We start from the raw sequence: 6422 nt of genomic DNA, 5'->3' as shown, positions 1-6422 counted from the left end.
ATCCTCAGACTGTCAGAAATCACTGACAGCCCTAATCGCTATCATCAATATTTTGAAGCATTTCTAAAGCCAGTTTCGCTGTTAGATTTCTTCTGAAAAGCGAAAGAGTTTCTGAGTTTTGTAGGTAGAATTTTGGTTACCAGGCAACAGTACCAAACATCAATCAACCGCGGGAAGAATTTATGATGCAAATAATAGAGGTGTCAAAATGATGGCTGTGGGAGATTGAGGTAAAAATAAACATATTTATTTTTAACATTCTTATTTAATTTAAAAAGCATTGTGAAAATGAAGGAAATATAGAAACAGAAAAAGTCAGTTATTGTGACCAACATAAGATTAATGTAAATTCATTTTTTTTCACCTCAGAATCTCAGAACTGTCCAGAATGACTGCCTTGGGAGTTCTATCACAATTGGGTTGTTTAAGACACAAGTGAAGCCTGAGTTCTTTTGAGAAGACTTATAGCTTCTGCTATCACCAAAATGGAAATGTTGTTCTACAAATTTCAGTGTGTTGATGCCACACTTCAGGACACCCATGTAGATTGCTTTCTACAGACCCTAAATGGCTACAGCAGGAGAAGGTGAATAGCCAAAGACATGAACCCTCATGCCTTAATCAATAAATGGGTGGTTGAGGTCGTTATCCTTGTGCTACAGAAAACGGAGAAAGTTTCGATGAATTTCTTGCAATAAAAAAACAATGCAATATTTGTTGAATGTCAGCAAGGATAGCAACTCTCTCTTTCAGGAAGCGTAGGTGTAAGAACAGAGAAGGGAGTTGTGTGATGATCTTGGTGCTGATGACTGTCTAAATTATTCATCTCATTCACCTGTCTAACTCTGCCTAAGTTCCCTTCAATAATCAGCTGATGCACCTGCTCCTGCCTCTATTTAAGCAGCTTGCATCCAGTCATCAGGTGCAGATTATTCTTGTTCTCTCATGCCAGTGGCAAGAGTGTTTTCAGCATACCTTAGTGTTTCTGATTTCCTGATCCTGACCTGTTCTACCTCTCAACCACTGCCTGTTCCTGTTATGGTCTGTTTGCCTGACCTGGCTCCAGATTCCTGGACCTCTGAGCCTGTCTGTTATGGTACTGTTCTGTTTTCCTGACCTGTCTCTAGACTCCTGCTTGTTCTCTGTTCTCCAGGGCTTCAGCATCTGGGACATTTTGTGGGGCGCTCGCCGCATCTTGTTGGCAGCCCACCAGCTGGATCCTACCTTGTTCTGTGGGCATGTAATGAACTTGCAAACCAGGAAAGTGACCCAGGAAAGTTGACCCTCTAAGACACAGTCCTTCCTCATGTGCATAATGAGGCAGAAATGCATACAGAAATGTTAATTTAGATAGAAATTAACTTATACAGTGAGACATAAATGTGTATATGTTTTTTAATTAGCTTCTTTATTTATTTGCCTTTGTAATAATTAGCTTATTTATTTATTATACATTATAATCTTCAACTTTATTTATTAACTACTTATTTTTTTAAGTATTTATTTATGTGCATGTTATAATATTTTTTTCTGTTTTATTCTTCCTCTGTATTTTTTTACCCTATTTATTTCTTCAATGCTATTTTTTCATGCCTGTCATTTTTTGCATTTCTGTATGCATTTCTGCCTCATTATGCAAATGAGGAAGGGCTGTTTCTTAGAGGGTCAACTTCTTCCCATTGGTTGGTTAGCATTTTACTGCATTGGACAAATCTACAGAAGGAAAGGGGAGTCTTAAGTCAATTAATGTCTCACTGTATAATTTAATTTCTACCTATGTTTGTTTGTTTGTTGTATTTTTGGGGGACAATTAATTGCACGCATATTTATTTATTGAGCATTTATTTATTTATGTTTTTATTTTTAAATATGGTAGAGCTAGTCCTCCATATGTTTACCATCAGAAATAAAACAGTATAAATATAAAGAGGTTGCAGTAAAAAATGTATTTAGGTGTGCAAATGTACAGCTAAATGGTAAATGGCATGTACTTATATAGCGCCTTTATTCAAGTTAGGAGACTTGACCAAAGTGCTTTACACTACATTCATTGACCCATTCACACACACATTGTAGCCACAGCTGCCCTGGGGCTCACTGACAGAAGTCTTGCCCAAGGACACAACGACACCGAAAGTCTGGGCTTGAACCGTCAACCCTTCGATTTCAGGGCAAACTCCTACATCCAACGCCACTGTCGCCCCATCTACAGCTAAAGTAAGTTGATGATGTCATTTCCAGTTTTTCCGCTTTTTTGTCAAAAAATGGAGCAGTCATGCTGAGACCTATGAGTGGTGGTGGATGGAGAGACGGAAAGACGTGTGGTTCTAAGTTGCTAGTGGAGAAATATTCTGGCTTGTGAGTAGCGAGGAAACAGGAAGCGATTCTTGTGGGATGGAAGAGGGAAATAGTGAAAACGTTGAAGATTGGAATAGAGCAGAGCCAAAAAAAGAGAAAAAGGGCAAAAAGCAAAGGCCAATAAAAGAGCAGTCCAAAACAGAACAATTAAGTGATGAACAATCTAGAAATTCCATGGAAAAACAAAATAAAGATTACAAAGTAATATTAAAACAAGTTAATCAACGAGAATCTTTTGAACATTGGAATCCTGTTCAGTTAACAAAAACAATGAACAAACTAATAGGAGAAGTCAAATCGCCCAAATATTTGTATACTAGACTTGTTAATCAACTGCGTAGACAGCTTTCACAAGGCAGATCAATACGCATTAAAAAGATTAAATGGAAAGAGTTCAGTGCTGCTTGCTGGACAACAAAAGGATAAGCAGGAGAGTCACTGGAGGCGTGTCTCTTAAGGTAACTCACAAAGAAATTCTAGAAAATATAAGTGGTACAAAAGTAAAGGAGATGAAATGGTTAGAAACAACAAGAAATTGAGAAGGTGTGATAGCTTATGAGTTTTAATTAAATTCGAAGAGAAGCATATACTGAGTACTGTTTTTTATTGGTTATCAGAGCTACAATGTGCAAATGTACAATCCTCCGCCTCTGGGATGGCCAAAAATTTGGTCATGTAGCAACTATGTGGAAAGGAAAACAACGATGTGGAAGGGGTACTGGAGAGCATGAATATTAAGAATATGGGATATTATTAAAAAGTAAATACTGTAACCGTTGTGGAGAATAAAAACTGCTGCATATTGTGGAAGTGAAGCGAGTAAAAGATCAGAAGAGATACAAAATGTGAAATTAGAGTTCAGAATAACTTATGCTGAAGCTGCAAAAAGAATTTCATCTCAGTCTGAAAGACCCAAATAAACAGTGGCACAAATGACAAGTGCTAAACCCTTGGAGGAGTGCCCCAAATTGCAAAAGACTCATTGATTGTAAAAAGTAAGGATTTTGTATTTTTCATGGTAAAAGTTATCAATTGCACTGCTCAAACAACAAAGAAAAACTAAAAATAATATCGAAAGCTGCAGAATGGTACCTTGAGGTGAAAGATTTAAACTTGAAAGTATGATGGGAAAATGAGTAGGACCATTAGAAACTATCAGAGTGACAATAACATAAAGACAAATTAGAAATGATGAGGACAACTTTTTTTTTAGAATTTGTCATTTACTATGTTGGGCTAATTTAAACAGTTTTGTAAATTATCATTATTATTTTCATTTTATATTATCTTTGTTTTTCTTTTTTGGGGATGAGTCTTGCTTCCTGTTTTCTTGTTTATCTCCATTTCAGTTGGTAGCGGTAATGCACTACAATTAGTTTGCCAACTGCCATAAAATAGTACAAGAAGAAGAAAAAGAGATCAAATCTATTGCCATCCACTATGAGATATCAACTGTTATTGTCATTATGTTGAGGAAATTCAACACACTTATTCCAGGAGAAAAAAAAAAACCTGTCAATGTTAGTTATTAAGGGCTGGTGGCTTTGGTGGCGCTGTGGTTAGCACACATGACCTATGTACGGAGGCCTTAGTCCTCGAAGCCGCAAACCCGGTTTCAAATTCGGCCTGTGGTCTCTCTCCCTCTCTCGTAGCCCCTTTCCTGTCAGCCTACTGTCCAAAAAAATGGGCCACTAGAGCTGTAAAAAAAAAAAAAACTTAGTTGTTAATATATTATGAACCAGTTAATTAATTATTAATAACATGCTTACTTACTCTAATTAGGGGACCCTTACTATAAAGTCTTAACCAGAATTTTTGCAAGTTTTGTCTGCTTTTACTCAGTTTGAATTTGCCTGGTCAGCGACAACAATATGCTTGGTAGGTGAAAGGCTCCCGTGTCATGGAGTCTACTGGTTATTGGTTTCACCTCAACATAGCGTACATGGATTTATGTGACTGGCAATGATTTTTTTCATTTTGGAATGCTGACTGGAGGAATCCACTGGGGAAACTCGCCATCAGAAAAGGGACAGAAGGCAATTGCTTGCCAGGGCTAGCTCAGGAAGACAGCAAAGAAGCACAACGATAGATTGCAGGCGAAACAGTGCTAGCAAGCTGACTGGGCAAGCTATATAGGATAACTGACGATCACAGGAGCTCGGTCGTAGATTGGATAAGGTAGACAGAACGCTGCAAGTAGGGGAGAGGCTACGGCTGGCAGTTAGTAGGATGATGGTACATCAGCGAGGCCTGCCAGAAGCCTGCAGAAGGTGTCCCCTTAGGACCACCCTTCCTCATTTACTGAATGAGGATGAAATGCATAGAATAAAAGAAAAAGAGGAGAGAGGAAAATAGGAGACAGAGATCTAAAGGTTGAAGTAAAAAGAATAGGCAGAAAAACAGGACTCAGAAATTGAAAAGTAAATATATACAGTATGTTTCTTAATGAAAAATGNATGTTTCTACTTTTGATTTTAATTTTGCTTTTCCATATCAAAAATTCTTCAACTTATTTAAACAAAGCAATTGAATATTTAGGGGAAAATGGCAAAAATGATTTGTGAACCTTCTAGATTTCTGTTGACATAAAATATTCTATCCTTGTTCTTGTTTTATACATTTATTTTGCTATGTGGTAAATATTTGTTCAAGTTTCTGTATGCTACTGGCCTGTTCACATGGGGTGAAATTAGTGTCAGATAAGATTTAATAATGAAAAATAAAGATTTATTCAAAAAACTTTACCACTTCACAATGTCTGAATTTCATGTAATGATTTCAATGAGATTTGTTCATTAAAAATTCAAAAAAAATTCAAAACACTTTACCTTTCCAAAATGTTTCTTTGTATTAGGTTCATTTAGCGTTATTCATACAGGATAAACATATATTCAAAATACCAGACTTTTTTAAAATATAAGATTCTTATATCCAATTTTTGCACATAAATGCACATTTTCAAAAGTATTCTTTATAAACTATATAAAGAAAAAAATCATATTTGTGTGCAAATACTTTTGCATGTGCGAATAAAATTCTGCATTCGTGCATCACTCAAGGATGGAAGATATTTCTGAGACTCTTGTTCCACATTTTGATACTCTTGCATGCACAGATGGATCCTTGCTGATTAAAGTGTTTTCCATGGCCACCACTAGAGGGCAGTTTATGTGAAGCCCTGCAGTACATCAACCAGTTAGAGCTTTTGTAGTTTCAACATGAAGCATCAGTCTGAGCCTACTGATGGAGCATTGTCTTCAACAGTAAAAACACATGACTTATTAGTAATTTTATTTACAGTAACGTATATCAGTCAAGGAATGGCTTCTGCTTGTGTCTGAAGGGGTTAGGATGATGCCTAGTTTGTGTTCCAGTGGCTGTTAGTCAAGACAGAGGTACTGGTTAGTGTATGTGGTTTTCCTGTAGACTTCTATGTTGAGTTGTCTGTCTTCCATGATATGAACCGTGCAGTGCAGGAAGAGAAGGCTGTCATCTTTCAGATCTTCCCCGGTGAATGTGGTGTTGATGTGGTCTGTGAAAGTTGTGATATCCTTGGTCTTTTTTTTTGACATATTCCGGCAGCAATAGAGGGAAGATAAAAGAATATGGACATATAAGGACAGTCCTGAAGAACTAGGGTTATTCCAGAGGGACTTTTCTAAAAACCAACAAGAAGAGACTTGCTTAGAGGGAAGAAAGCAGAAGACGGAACATTGTCATTTCATATGTTGCTGGAGTCTCAGAAAACCTAAGGAGGATTTTCGACCCTCATCCATGTGCCCTTCAAACCATGTAACACCTGAGACAAAAAATGGTTCACCTCAAAGGCAAGACACCTAGAAACAAGTCCAACAACGTGGTTTATGCCATTGAGTGTAGGTAGGAGTGCACAGACCTGCACATTGGAAAGACTAAACAACTGCTACAAAGGAGGACCTAGTCCTCAGGACAGGACTTACCTACACCTGCTCACCTACACCTGAAGGCTAAAGTACATTTATACATATTATAAACAATAAAGTTAAAGTACAGTTTTTGACTTTAAAGCATAATTTTATCCTCAA

This window comes from Cyprinodon variegatus, unplaced genomic scaffold (assembly GCF_000732505.1).
Source record: "Cyprinodon variegatus isolate N-32 unplaced genomic scaffold, C_variegatus-1.0 Scaffold137, whole genome shotgun sequence".
Lineage (NCBI taxonomy): Eukaryota > Metazoa > Chordata > Actinopteri > Cyprinodontiformes > Cyprinodontidae > Cyprinodon > Cyprinodon variegatus.
The sequence above is the reverse complement of the archived record's forward strand: the minus strand, read 5'-3'. Positions refer to the sequence as shown.